The sequence below is a fragment of the Castor canadensis genome, chromosome 5, assembly GCF_047511655.1.
Source record: "Castor canadensis chromosome 5, mCasCan1.hap1v2, whole genome shotgun sequence".
Taxonomy (NCBI): domain Eukaryota; kingdom Metazoa; phylum Chordata; class Mammalia; order Rodentia; family Castoridae; genus Castor; species Castor canadensis.
Window position 1 is genome coordinate 82,767,885 of NC_133390.1, and position 15,665 is coordinate 82,783,549.

Here is a 15,665-nt window from a genome sequence, read left to right on the forward strand (position 1 = left end):
TCTCCAAAAGCAAACATCTGAGGGTCTGGGACCTTCCCACTGCCACCTTGTCCCAACCCAAATGTGACCTTCTCCCAACCGAAATGTGACCTTCTCCCTCTAAACACCTGTCCTCTCTCCCTGTCGTTAGCAAACTCTACTGCACACTGGATTTACTTTGGGAGTTTTATGAACTGTTGATGCTTGGGTCCTACACCCAGAGTTTCTTAATTAATGTGGGGTGGGGCCTGGGCACTGACAGCTGTAGATACCACCGGGGTTCTGCTCATGTGCCACAAAGTTTGAGAGACACAGCTCCAATTCTCAGTGTGAGTTAGATGCTCAGCCCATAGGTATTAGCAGGAAATCAAGGAGTTAATAATTCAGGTATCTGTTAAGAAAACTATTGCCTTTTTAATGGAGGAGTCTTTTTTTTTCCCTTTTATACATTTTGCTAATTTTCCTCTAACTTCAAAAGCAGTTCAAACAATGTGTTTGGTTATCTTTTTGTATAATCTAAAATTATACTGTACCTATATTCTTCCCCATTTGTAGCAACAAAAGTTAATTCCCTGTTCCCTACATTCTACAAAGGGAGCTAACATAATATTGATTTGAATTGGGGATCTAACATAATATTGATTTTTAGGAGTCAACAATTATTTATATTTCATTACAGGGTCTTTTTTTTTTTGGATTTTTTCTAACCAAAGAATGTTCCTCTGATTATTCCTTCTTGCATTCCCTTTTTATTTTGACATACTATAGCTTTCAGAAATTCTCATAAGAGTTGTACAGACATTGTGTGTCTGAAATGCATTTTTTGACCTTACATTTCAGTGACCATTTGAGTCAGGACATAAGTCTACATCCAAAGATATTTCATCTGATAACATTGAAGATTTTATTCCAATGTCTCTGGTAGTCATTATTGATCAGGAGCTTGGTGTCTGTTGTTGTTCAGATTCCTTTTCCTTTATATATAACCTTAGTTTTCTTTCTGGAAGATTTTTAATTGTTTTTCTCTTCATTTTCCAAAATTTCACTGAAGTATGTCTCAGGTTTTTTTCTTTTTTCTTTTTTTCATTTATTCTGGTTAGATACTTACTTAGTGTGCCCTTTCAATCTAAGAATGTTAGCACTAGGATGTTCTTATACTTTATATCTTTCATTTTCCTTCCATTTGTTTTCTCTGTTCTCTCCCCTTTGACTCTTATTATACAGATACTGGGCTTGGGGTTCTGTGCTTTCAGAGTCTTAACTTTCTCCATATGCTCTGTCTTTTGAGAGTTCTGCTCTAAGTCCTGGTGGGACTTCTCAGACCATTTTTGTAGCACACTAACCTCCTTTTCACTCATGTCCAATGGCTCTGTAGCCCATTTGCTGACTTTTTCTGTTCAGCTAGCTTTTTTTTCTGTTTTCAAGATCTCAAATTGGTATATTTCATAATAGCCTGTTCTTATTTCATAAATGTATCAATTAAATTTTTCCATGTTATTTATTGAATTTTCTCTTACTTAGAGTGCTAATTTTCCTGTTGGTTAAGTTTTGTTAGTTCCTTTCATTATTTGTTTCCTTAAATATTCAGTAATTCTTGGTGATACTCAACTTTGCATTAAAAGTTTCTCTCAAAGCCATCTAAGAGTGTTTTGCCTTTACCAAAATCTGATTCTAGTCCTGTGGTTAAGAAATGAGATGTGTTCTAGGTGATGAGTTGTGTCTATGACCAGACTTCTGGATATGAGGGCTCCTAGTTGCTCCTGGGTGACACTGATGCTCTTTATCTCTGTGGTCCTGGTAAGGGGCCTCACCAGGCATAGGAGAGGGAGTTGGAGGGTTGGACTAGCAGTACTAGCAGTAGGTTTTTGGACCACTCAGATCTGGTGGTGTATATAGCCCAGGCTCAAATGAATAGGAAGTGGGCCTTTCCTTGAATTTGTTGGCACTGGGCCCAGAGACAGATGGGAAATACATAAACCTGGTCATAACTTAACCCAAAGTCAAAAGGACATTTTAAAGTTTCTCTGCATTGCTTCTCCTTATATGTGCATAGATATGTTTATAAAGTCATATTCTAATAATTAAGGGTCCATAGTTAAGTATTAAAGTGTTTTTCATAAGACCTGACATTGAATTATAGAGAGCTACTTTGAAAAAGCATTCTTAACAGAAGGTATTATTGTCACCAAAAGTCATTCACTATCATATTTCCTCTATCTCTATACTTTCTTTAAAATTGGGTGGTAAACTAGAATGGGTTTACTTTAATACCTTCATTTTCACTTTTTAAAAGGTTAATTAATATGTTAATATTTTAAAGCTAATCAAAATGTTCTCATTGTAGAAACTATGAAAGGAACAGAAAAGATAAAATGATGTATTGAAGAAACATTGAAAGCCTCCCACCAGGGACAACTAGCAATAACTGTTCTCATAATCGGTGAGCTGTGGGGTAGGAAGGAGAAATGGTGGGTCAACAGTCTATTAATAAGCAGATCACTGGTCATTTTTCCCTCCATACAGACCTCTGGACTCTCCGAAACAGGAGCACTTTGTATTTTCCTACTGGCTGGAGAATCATATAAGTGACTACAAACCTGGATAGACTTTCTGTCTCCCTCAATAAACCCAGAGGAGCCCTCAGATCTGCCTGCTCATACTGTCTTTATGATGATCATAGTGTCTGCCTCCTGGATTTCATGACCTCCCTAAGCTAAGGATTATTCTGCTACTTGAGTTTCTTCTAGTATTACTATAGCATGCCCTTTGTCACAAGTGTGGAGATCATGCCAACCATTCTGGAGAACAGAGCTATGAGAGTTACATAGGTGCTATTCTTTCATCACTGTCTGAAAAATCCCTCTAAGAAATTTAGATGTCACTTCCAACATGAAGTCTGCCTTCTGCTAACCAAGCAGTTGGTTGGTCCCAACTTGGTGCTCCTTAGCAATTAGAACATCTGTGTCCTGTAGCATTTACAAGGTATTTGTTGACGTACAGGTCCTTCATACCTGATGGATTATGAACTTCCTAAAGGCAAAGATCCAACTCCTAGAACAATTTCCTGTATATTGAAAGGCCTCAATAAAAGTTTGATGAAAGAATAACTGAATATTTGAATGAATGAACTTTACTAAGGATATTTACCAAGCAGTTAAGAAGCATTTTGTTCATATAGAAAGACATTCACTAGAATAAATAAGACAAAACTTGACCTACTATGCTAAGCATACTGTAAATGATAGTGGACATCAACTAACCCTTTTGGACCAGCTTTTCTTCTATGAACATAGTCATTCATTTCCTAATGTAGCTGGAGTCAACAGTGGAAGGCATGTGAGTGGATATTAACTCTAACACCACAATTGTTGATTGAATTTATTCTATAGAATCCCAGAAAAGTGCTGATCTCATTTCCTGAGCTCCTCCAGGCCAATGTGCACATCCAATTCACCCAATGACTTTAGGAGATAGAAGTGGAATTGATTCTTAAGTAAAAGGTTTAGATTGATAGTCTGGATCTGCTACTAACCAACCATTGGATTCACCTCTTCAGCATCCTAAGCCTCATCATCTTATGTTGAAAGTGCAAAAGCAAGAGCCAGCCATGATGGTACACACCTATAATCCCAGCACTTAGGAGGCTGAGACAGGAGGATGGTGAGTTTGAGACCAGCCTGGGCTACATAATGAGACCCTATTTCAAAAGAAAAAAGAAAAGGAAAAAAGAAAAAGTAATTATAGCAATGAACATCAGAAAATGGCTAGGAACACAAAGTGTGAAATGAATATAAAAGATTTTGTGAACAGTGGAACATATCATACTTTATGTTTTGTGGTACTGGGAGTTGAACTCAGGGCCTTACTTGTTAAGCAGGCGCTCTACCCCTTGGGTCATGCCCCCAACCCCTTTTGCTCTGGTTATTTTGGAGATAGGGTCTTGCATTTATGCCCAGGCTGGTTTGGACCGTGATCCTCCTACTTGTGCTTCCCACATAGCTGAGATAACAGGCACACACCAGCATGCAGAGCTATTGGTTGAGATGGAGTCTTGCTAACTTCTTTGTCAGTGCTGGCCTTGAACCATGATCCTCCCAGTCTCCATCTCCTAAGCAGCAGTGATTATAAGCATCAACCTCTGGTACCAAGCTGAAACACTGTATATTTTTAAGGGAAAAAAGGAAGGAAAGATAGAGGTAGGTAGCATAAATGAGAAAAGATCCTTCTTCAGGCCACACATGGTGGTACATGACTGTAATCCCAGCTGCTCAGGAAACAGAGGCAGGAGATCGTAGTTCAAAACCATTTGGGGCAAAAGTTAGCAAGACTTTATCTCAAAAATAAGCCAAGAAAGATGGTATGCTCTTATAATCCCAACTGCTTGGCAGGTGGAGATAGTAGGATCACTGTCTGACGTCAACCTGGGCAAAGGCAAAAGACCCTATCTCAAAATCAAGCTAAAAAAAAAAAAAAGAAGAAAGAGAAAAAGGACTGGGATCACGGCCTAAGTGGTAGAGCACTTGACTAGCAAGCATGAGGCCCTGGATTCAGTTCCCAGTAACCACTAAATAAATAAATACATAAATAAATAAACTGATAAATAGATAAATAAGTAATTCTTTCCCAAAGTGGGAGAAACCATTGTCCTAACAAATTGTTATATTATCAGGAACAGAAAAGCATTGCTTGTAGTTATATAATGAGTCTAATGTCCATCTTTCTGCTTCTGTCCTACCAGCCTGTGTTTCTCTCACAGTGAGTTATGAGCACAGGCTCTAAGTAATACTGCCCAGGTTTGAATTCTGGTTCTGCCACTGGTTGAACCGCAGAAAGTCCTTCACTTCTTTATGCATCACTTTCCTCATCTATAAAAATCAGAGTAATCATAGCATCTACACATGGGGCCCTCTCTTCCCTCTTTTCCAGTTTTAACTCCAGGACCTATCATTATAACTTCCCTTGTATTTGTTCTCAGCTCCTTTACCTCTCCTTCTTTCCCATGTGCTGTACTCATTTTGTAAAACCACAGACCTCTTTAATCATAACTCTCCTGCCCTGATGCTGCTGAATGGAGCTTGAAAACAATTTACAACCACACAAATGGCTCTGCTTAAATTACAAGACAGTACGACAGGTGTGCCCTTAAGGCTGTCCAGCTGCTGTATTGTATTTTCCTAGTCTGCTTGCTCTCTCAGCTGCTAGAAAAAATTTCACAACTTCCCCTCTCCTCAGTCTGCCATCACTCACACCTCAGCTAATGACTTTGCTTTTTACATCTCTGAGAAAATTGAAGTAATCAAAGAGCATTTTTAGGCACTCTCATAAATATATCTATAAACTTGCCAGCATTTTCAAACAAATGTTCTATCTTCCCTTCTATTGCTAATGATGAATTGTCCATTTCCTACCTGAAGCTGGTTGAATTGTGTGCTCCAGAAATTCATATGTTAAAGTCTTAACTCCACAGTACCTCAGAATGGGACTTGATTTAGAACTATCATTGTTATAGATATAATTAATTAAGATGAGGTCATACTGGAGTAGGATTGGTCCCTAAATCAATATGATTGGTCCTTAAAGAAGTGGAAATGTATTCACAGAGAGGCCACAGGGAGGACGCATATGAAGATGAAGGCTGAGATCACAATGATGTGCTTGCAAGCGAACGAGTACCAAAGACTGCCAGAAAAGCACCAGAAGCTAAGGGAGAACCATGGAGTAGATTCTTCCTCACACCTTTCAGAAGGAACCAACCCTACTGACACATTGACCTGGACTTCTTGCCTCCAGAACTGTGGGGCAATGAATTTTCATTATTTGAGCCACTCAATTTGTGGTACTTTGTTTTAAAAGAGCTTAGCAACTACTCCAGAAGCCTACCCTCAGTCACCTGAAGTGATTAGATCTCACCTCTTCCAAGTGTGTAGTGTCCCGGCAGCACTCTCCTTTTTTTTCCCTGCAGTATCAGTTTTTCATTCTCTTCTGTATCATTCTCATCAGCATCCAAACAGATTATTATTTATCCCATCTTTAAAAACATAATTTCTAACTCTCATTGACCCCACTTCCTCTGCTTTCTACCACCTCATTTCTCTGCAACACTTTACAGCAAAAAAATTCCTTGTGTTGATGGACTCCTCTCCAGTTCTTCTTCTCCATTTTTCTATAAATAAGTGAACCTTTCTCCACATAAAGGGGACGTCTCAAGCTCAGCAGTAACCTTCACATTACTCACCCCAAAGGATAATTCTCAGCCTTGCTTCCACCTGAGCCTCCATTGACATGTGACACAATGGATTATCACTATCTCCTTGAGGCACTTCCTTCCCTTGGCTTTTGGGATGACTTCCTCTTGGATTTCTTCTCTGCTCTGACTGCTCCTTCTCATTCCCCATGGGTGGTTACTTATCTGTTCTCAGACTTATGATGTTGGAGACCCCAGGGCCCTGTGCTTGGAATTTCTTTGTACCTAAACACATTTCCAGGATCAAGATTTAAACTATGATCTGTATGTCAAAGACTGAAATTTACACCTTCTGCTGGTCCTCTCCTCTCAATGCCATACTCACATGACTAAAGCACCTAGTATGTCCCAAAATGACCCTCCCATCTTCCTCCAAAAGCCTGTTTGGTAGCTTTCATTTCTATCTCAGTATCATTCATCTCCATCCAACTCCATTCTTCTAGGTACTCATTTTTAACTCATTGCTTCAGATCCACTAAGTCAAGAAGTCCTGTTGACTCTACTCTTAAAATACACTTAAAAATGTAAACTTTCCCATCCTCTGTGCTGAGCTCTCATCATCTTTAGAACTGTGCAGTAGCCTCCTAGCTGGTCTCCCTCCCTCTATCCTGGCACCTTACAGCCTGTTCTCACCACAGCAGTGAGAGAGAACTTGTAAAACACAAGTTGCATTAAATCAGCTCCCTCTCAATATTAGTGGCCCCCTTCTTGCTCCTACTTGATTCAGAGAGATAATTGATCCTTACAGAGCACTCTGGGTTCTCCATTACCTCTGCCCAAACTTTTCCTGTAACTTCACCTTTCTATTCTCCTCTTCCCTTCATTCCAGGTACAGGGCTCCTTCTCCATCCTAGAGTATCCAGGTTGCTGTCACCTCAAAGTCCTTGCACTACTGGCAGGTCTTTCTGCCCCAAACACTGTACTCCCAGATATCCTCAGGGATAACCTCTTGCCACTTTCATCTCTGCTCTAATGTTATTTACTTAATAAGTTCTACCTGGATGAACTATTTAATATTCCAGTCTCTGCCTTCAAGTACTCACTTCCCCTTCCAACAGATGCTTTTTTTTACTCATTCACTATAGTTATTGTACGTTTTCTGTTTCCCTATGCCAGAGTGCCAGCTCTGATTTTTCTGTTTTGTTTCCTTAAGTATGCAATAAGTACTCAATGTACATGTATTGAATGAGTGAATAAGTGAATACATAGAAAATGTTTAAAATAGTGTCTGACATCAACTAAGTGGTTGATAATCACTAGCTGCCATCAATATTATCACCCATTCTTCAGATCAAATTTTGCACTATAAGTTTCTGGGCCCTCAGCTGGCTATGCAACCCTAGAAAGAAAGACAATGGGTGAGAGGGAAAGCCAGGGAATACTTGTGGGTTAACAAAGCTTATCCAAGACTCATTTATTTCCAGTTGACTTTGCAGGGGCTCTTTCAGTTTTCAGCCAACTGCTCTCTTGTGCCAGCCTTGCATCACTCCCTTGGACCTACCTTGGCAGGACTCTGCTAAAATCATTGCTCTGTGCTTCTCAGGAAAACCACAGGCCCAATTTAGCTAGCAGGAAACAAAAATTAATAACCTCAAAGAAATCTCATCCTATTTCTGCTATTATCTCATTTCCAGGATTTTTCAGTCATTAGGAGTATATAAGAGAATTAAGTCCAAACCTAAGAGCTGGCAGTGAATAATACTACTGAGTAAAGGACAGGCAGATTCTGCACAGTCTGTCACCATATCCTAATGATCAGCAGAGTACACAAATCGTTTTTAATTTTTTTTGGATGCAATGGTTTATAAGGGAACTGCCTTAATGTTGCTTACACTTTATAAGACTTCTCTGGCTGTGATTTTTAAATAGAGCATAGGGTACAAGGGTAAAAGTGAGGAGAAGGACTAGGAGGTAAATGCAATCATCCTGGTGACAGATGATGACAGCTCCGATTATAGTGGTGACAGTGAAGGGGGTGAGAAATGCTTGGATTCTAGGTATTCTTTTTGTCCATTAGGAATTCTCATTGATTGTATCTGTGGCATGAGAGAAAGGGGGGAGCTTGGCCAACTTGGGGGTGAACTCCTGGAAGAACAGAGGTGCCCTTCGATAAGATTAAGGGAGCTGTCAGAGCACCTCACTTGCCCTGGGATGCTGCTGTGTGTGTGACCTGGACAGTGTAGGTCACACTACATTGTTTAGTGCATAAACATGTCACATTTCCATTCCATACATATTTTTGCACAGTTTTCAAAACAAGAGAGAAGAATTCATCCTCAGAGTCCCTCATTACTAATTCCTCTCCTCCCTGCTTTTTTACTCTAAGGAAATGAGTTTTCTGAATCATTTTCACAGAACAGAATCACTAAGATCAGCCACCTTCACACACCCACACCCTCTCCTGAGTGACACAGACCCTTTCCATGCAGATCTTGTATAAAAGCCCGAGTGTCACCCTGAAACAGAGGGTTACTACTTCAATAACAGAATGAGAGATCAAGGAAAGGTTAGGGATAATATTTGGTATTTTTAAACACTTGGGGTGTGGAGGAGCCCCATTTTCCAGCCTGGAGTCCTCTGGGCACATGGATGTCTGATAGCTCCTGGCCAGAGACTGGGCCTGACCCAGAGAAAGGAATTGTTAGATGAAGAGGGGATAAGAGTGGGAAATGGAACTTCAGGGCCTCCCAGTTCCCTGATACTAATATTAACACTCTTTATATATGGAGCCTATGGTTAAGAAAATTTAGGACCACGTGAAGGAGCAGGATCAAATGGAAGCCTTGAGTTGGCTGTTTTGGGGAGTTCACTTGCCTGGGAGGCTCAGGACTCTGTGGGGGAAGGAATGCATGTAATGTGAAAGTGTGGCTGTTGTTGGGGCCCAGGAGGCCCCGGATGAGTTCAGTTATGGCCAAGGGCCACTGTGACTTAGGCAAGTCTGTCTCAAGGACAGTGCTGTGGCTATGCTCAGAAGAGAGCTATACTACAGAGAGTTTTCAAATGACTCACTGCTCTCCAAGTCAAGGTGCAGTCAAGATTGTTCTGTTAATAACATCATCCTTATCCTCTTTCCATGTGCCTTTTTAAAGGAACAAAAAGGAATGCTTCAAGATGAAAGTGTTTATTCCCTGGGGAAGGTTCATGGGGATACCCCAGGCAGACAAGTGGGCATCACTGAAAAAGTTAAGGGCAACTGTCTTGAGATGTCGAGATCCATCCGCCTCTCACACCAAGAGGGGCTCAGGTCTATCTCCAAACACAGAAAAAGGAAGCAAGGAAAGGAGGACTGCATGATAGGAGCTGCTGTGATTTTCAGTGGGTGTCCCTGAGGAGTGTCGCTGCCCAGGCTTCACTGGAGTAGCAGATGAAGCATCCACCCAGAGAAATTTTGTACTCTTGAGTAATCACACACTAGTCATTTTTGACACTTAAGGAAAGGCATTTGAACCTTTGAAATGCTCTTCAAAGAGAAAGTAGCCATTTTCTGTCAGGAAATCTGGTATGGGTAGACACTTTAGAATGTGAGGTGGAAATGAATGACTCTGGTCAGGTAGCAGATTTTCCTATTCAGGGAAAGAGCCTCAAACATAGAATCCAGAGATTTTTTTTTCTAGTTTAGGGGCTGATTGGGACTGCCACTGAATCTTTGTTTCTTCATCTGTGAAGTACACATGGTTTTCTGACCTCTTCGGGTAATAACTCAGTTTACTCTGACAGCAGAGTGGAGGCTGGATTGGGAGAATATATCGTAAACACTGGGAAATGAGTTACATTGACTACCAATGAATAACCATTACCATAGCCTAAGGAAGTCAGGATATGACCTGAGCAGCACAGTTAATATCAGTTTGGGACAAGTGACCTTATAACTATCTCTTCTTTTTCATAAAGGTATGGGTCATTAGGGTGGCCCTGCTAGATTCTGGACTGGACTTGGCCAATCTTGACTGGGTTCACTTTATGTGTCTATGGTTGGTCAGCTGGGGGTAGGTGGGGGCTCTGTGCTCAGCTCTCTTCTACATGTCCATCACACCTCTCCAGCACCCAGCACAAAGCATGTGTTCATGGCAGTGGCAAAAGTCCAAGAGAGAAACCAAATGCCCCAAAAAGCCTCTGTTTGCATTGAGTTTGCTACTCAAGCCTAACTCTCCTAGCCAAGCCCAAAATACACGTGCAAGATATAAACAGAACGCACAGATAATGAGGATGCATGAAAAGTTAATGCAATCAGTCTGTGTAAACGTAGACCAAGTTGAGAGGGTAGATACAAGAACTACTGAGGAGAAAAGCAGAAGCCTGTAAATGAGTTGTGACCTCAGCTCATCTCAAGCACTTGGATTGCACAAGAAGTTTTTAAGGAAAGCAAAGGTTTGGTTTCAGGTGAGTTGGAGTATGTCCTTGATCTTGACTCCAAGGTGAGTGATGAAGAAACAAGATGGGACCTGGTAGCCACATTGTACAGGCACATAAGAGACTGGTGTGGGAGAGGCTATGCCAGCAGGGAAGTCGATGATTTGGAAAAGGGAACTCAGAGTTATTAATTGCTTCTACTGATATTCTACTGCTCAACGCCTTGTCCTCTAGAAATTTAGCTCATTTTTTACAGCTGATAATTGTCTTGCTTACTTACCCCATCTTTTAAAAAGTTGTCTTTCCCAATGCCCTAACTAATTAATTGTTTTCAGGAAAAGAAGATGTGAGGCATGGGGCTCCAGCTAGGGGAGGACATGAAGCCCAATACCCAGCAACCAGATGGCATGAGGGCAGAAGGATCAGAGGGAGAAACCTAAAGGGACAAGAGACTTAGAGGCTGCCCTGGATGCTTGGGCAGCCAGCACGATCTCACCTACATTCTCTTCAAGTTCAAGCTTTTCTGCCTAGACCTCCATGGAGGACTCTGTGTTTTATTTGAATAGTGGAAGTCCCAGTATCACCAGTTTATCTTCTAGGTAGAAGACTTCAAAGGAAGGAAGAGGACAGAAAGCCCACTGCCATTTTTGTCGTCTAGGGCCAAGGTCCATCAACTCTGTTTGGAGATATCTCCCCCATATTTGTGATGTGTTTTCTGCCACAAAAGATTGAAAAATTATTCAAACATAAAAGAGAAAGAATGTGTTAGTAAAGCACTTTGTAGTTAACAGACGGTGTTCAGATATATTTTCTGAGTTGATCTCAAGGAACCCTAGACTGTCAGCTTCATCAGCACAGAGAAATTGTGTCTGTCTCATTCATGGTGTCCTCAGTGCTTGGGGCAGTGGGAGGCACATAATGGCACTCATCACATATTTGTTAGATAAAGGAACTCTATAAAGCAAAAATAGGAGTCATTATCCTCATTTTATGCTTGAGACCCAGAGTCCCACAGTTAATAAATGGAAGGCAGGACCAGACTGAGATTCCTAATCTCAAGGTTATTGCTAGTTCTTTTGTCCTGTGATGCTTCTAGGTCACTAGCTTTGGGATGCAAAGAACCCCACAGTCATGAGTGTATGAAGCAGCTGTATAGTGACGAGAAAAGAGGCAGAATCCTTGAGACTTCCCTGACCAGAGAAAGACTTACAAATAAGCTTCAGATTAGAGACATGGACACATACCTGGCAAGGAGCCCCATTTCCGTCCTGTGCTGTAGAGTATATTCCCAGCAGGCAGGTACTGATGGAGACATGTGTGGCTATTTAACCTCTCCTGCAGCAGAGTTTCTGAATACAGCCTGTCTGCAGGGATGAAGTGCTCACAGGAAAGCCCAGATATAACGGATGGCCCACTTTTAGATGTCATCACATAAACTGTGGGACTCCTGACCCGCACTACTTCTCCAGAGAAAATAACTAAAAGTCTAGTCGTACTACAGACTATGAAGCTGTTAATGTATATAGGGTGGTCATGAAGCATGACTATGAGACATTAGCTTCCTAAGGATAAGAGAAAACCAACAGGCCATAGTCCCTGGACAAAAGTTCTGAGGAGCAGCTAAAACAATACATGTGTTGTGAGCATTCTGGAATGGAGGGTCCATGACATTCATCAGAGCTTCAGAGGGGTTTTTGATTCAAACCCAGGCTCCATAGGATCTAGAATTAGCTCTTCAGCTCTGCTCAGAGCCCAGGGATGAGAGGTGGGCCCTACCAAGGCAACCAACCCACACCATCTCCTGTGATCAATGTGTGTTCCCCTACAGAGTAAAGGATAGGCTGGTTCATGAAGACTGGAACAGACTATCTCCTTCTCTGTGTCCAGCATATGGGGTTGAATCAGAGCTGCAGGGTGAGCGAGCTGAGACAGCCTCCAAAATGCACCAGCAGACCTGCAAAATGCTACTTTTAAAACTCATACAAAGGTAATTGATGACAAGTTTCATTGTGTGCTCTCAAGTGAACTTTTCAAATAAGAATTTCTTCCCACATATCTCAGAATAGCCTTACCTAAAAAGTGGGCATGGAGCCTACAGTAGCACCCATCAGCACCAAACTGTAATGGAACATTCCAAATAAGTTTCGTGTACTTGAGACAAAGTCCCAAATTTGCACGGAAAGAGATCCTCTAGTGCTATCTGGTGGCTAACATATATTACTGCACCTTTAACCATACATTTGTACCAAAGTCTTATTTCTGAGCTTCTCAAGGTTTCAAAAATTGAAACTAGTTTAAAGTTCTCCCTTTTCCTACATGTGAGTTAGTACCCAGAAATTTTTAATCAGCGTTTCATACTATGTTGATGGCAGAGCCATGGCGGGCTTAGGCCTTCCCTCTCATTCTGAGCTCTTGTCACGTTTAACCTTTCTTACTGCTTTGCCTGGGATAGTAATTTTCCATCTGAAAGTGAGGTCTGGGGTGATTGTTCCTTACTTTAGCTGTCACAGTTACCTGAATTTCCCTCTGGAACAGCATTCTCTACTCCCAAATGGTCATGACTGACTTTTCCAGGGTCCTTCACTCAGCAAGAGACACTCAAGGATAGATGTTGTTCACATTGCACCCAGAGGCCCATCCTGTAACTTGGTACCCATCCACAGATGAGTGACTGATACCCAAAACATAGGCATGCAGTGCAGCATGTCAGCCAAGAACACCCTTGTGGCATTTGTCACTGTGACTAATTGTCTTCTTGCTCCATACTATGGAGCCTGGAAAGGACAAGATGTGGTCCCATCATGCTGAGCTCACAAGCAGGCAGGAGGCCCCACAAGTGCATCGCTGATCATACATAGCACTGAAGGGGAGTCTTATACGTTGCTGTCCTAAGTGCAACGAGAACACGCTGGGCTCAGACTGTGAAGCTCAAGGGAGTTTCTGAGGCTTGATGTTGAGTTTAGATGAGCCTTGCTGGAGGGTACTTTGTCAAAGGGACTGACAGGCTCACAGGGGTGAGCCAGCAGTGGTATTAAGGATGTACCTGGAATACAGAGCACATTCAAGCGTTCAAGGGCCAAATCACAGAAGGCCTGATATGCCAGGATATGGAGCTTGGCTTCCATGTCCTGCACAAGTCTGGTTTCCAGGGCTTCAAAGGCAGTAATAGGGATGATGGCTAGGAAACCTTACAGTGTGGCCCAAAGAAAGTCTGTAGAATCCCAGGAGAGATGTTTTATAATGTAAATTCCTCAACCTCCTCCTGAGCTGCTGCTTCTTCTTCTTCCTTCTCCTCTTCCTCTTTTTCCTCCTCTCTTTCTCCTCCTCCTCCTCCTTTTTCTTTTCCTCTTCCTCCTTCCCCTCTTCTTCCTCTCCCTTTCTCTCCCCTTATCCTCCTTATCCTCTCCCTCTCCCTCCTCTTCTCCCTCCTCCTTCTCTTTCTTCTTCTTCCTGGTACTAGAATTGAACTCAGGGACTCATGCTTGCTAGGCAATCATTCTACCACTTGAACCATATCCCCCCAGTCCTCTTTTTTGTTTGTTTTTCATTTGTTTTCTCAGGTAGATTCTTATTCTAACTTTGTCTGGACTGGACTCCAATAATGATCCTACTATATCTGCCTTCCAAATAGCTGGGACTATAGTCATGAGCTGCTATATCTGCTTCTGATACAGTAAGTAAGGACTAGGCTCCAAGAATTTGTACCTTCAGCAGGCAGCAAGCTCTTTGGGTACTTCTGATACAAATGGCTCTTCAACCCCTGGAAAAGAAAGAAAAGACAAGAGAGCCAAAGACAGAAGACAGCATGCCAGAGATGGGAAATGAAAGAGCCATACAGGAGGTTTGGGAAGGAAAAAGAGAACAAACAGTACAAAAAAATCCCTAAAGGAACATTGTTCTTAGAAGGAGAAAATAGATCATAAAACAAACCCAATAAGAAGGTTAAATTATGTACAGAAGGATTGACCAGAGGTCCTTCATGTTGTCTGGGACAGAAGCCAAACAACAGAGGTTACTAACTACTCAAAGAAGAGAAATATCAACACTCAGGAGATAATCCTCTCTACAGAAGTTTGAATAAGGAATAAAGCAAGAAGGAGACTGGAGGTTGACTGAGAAGCATAACACTGAGCTAGAGGAGGAGTTTGCTCTTTGAATGGGAAAGCTTGAGTGTCTCTGGAACTAGGCAGTGGCTTTAGGACAGAGGGGCAGAACTAGAGAAGGAGACCTGTGAGGACCTGAGGAGGGGAAAAGGTCTGAGCTCCAGGGGGTGGGAGGACCATCCTTTCTCAAGGAAAATGGGAGTAGAAGAGTTTTGTAGGTTGATTAAAGGTAGGGAAAATGAAACAAACGTCACAAGTACAAAAACTCACCTGATAAAATTTGAGTTGATACAAGTCTGGGAGAAACAGTGAATTCATTAAGTAATTAAATGAAAATTCAAAAAGATACTGAGAATCTGGAGTGAAGAGCTGCCAACTGACTTCAAAGGTGTAAATGGAGATTCCCACTTGGTTTTCAAATTAGTGTGTGCCAATACAAGAAGGAGACCTGACTTAATAGCAGCTGACAACTAAAACTGCCAACAGATTACAGACTTCACTTGGCTAACAGATTGTGAAGCTTCAAAAGCTAAGAATTTAAGGTTGTCAGTGTGGATTCCTAAGGCTTTACAGAATCCTACCCTACTGTGTGTTATTCTACCCCTTTCTAAGGATATGAAAGCAAGGAATGGTGAGTGGTGTGATTATTGAGTCAATTTAACCACTCTGCTTTACTCATTTTTTAAAGGTCACTTATTTGCAAAATTGGTATTTTAACCATAAATGGAAAGCAGTTCTTTGTGATCACTCTCAAAACCAATTACACCAAAAGATCTGACTACAAATGAGGCTCATAAATTTCCCTGACCACTGAGAGAAACTTTGCAAGATAGAGAACTAAGATCCCCTCAGGGCTTCTGAATGTATAGGTTTGATGTAGGGGATTACTGAGTCATCCTGGGTATTAGTAAGGTTTAGAACCACTGAGCCTGTTAGGAAACCAGGGAAGTGACTGGACTGGTTCTCATCCTAAGCACCTGAGGAGAGAC

The 15,665-nt window shown here is 41.6% G+C and overlaps 1 long non-coding RNA gene across 1 annotated transcript in view; it reads left to right on the top strand.

Annotated features, from left to right (window-relative positions):
• The window catches only part of LOC141423272 (uncharacterized), a 54,041-nt gene extending 42,561 nt beyond the window's left edge, over positions 1 to 11,480 (top strand). The window contains exon 3 of the long non-coding RNA XR_012447997.1: positions 10,909 to 11,480. This is a non-coding gene — a long non-coding RNA (uncharacterized lncRNA). The remainder of the gene's footprint in view (positions 1 to 10,908) is intronic.
• Positions 11,481 to 15,665: the final 4,185 nt, after the last annotated feature.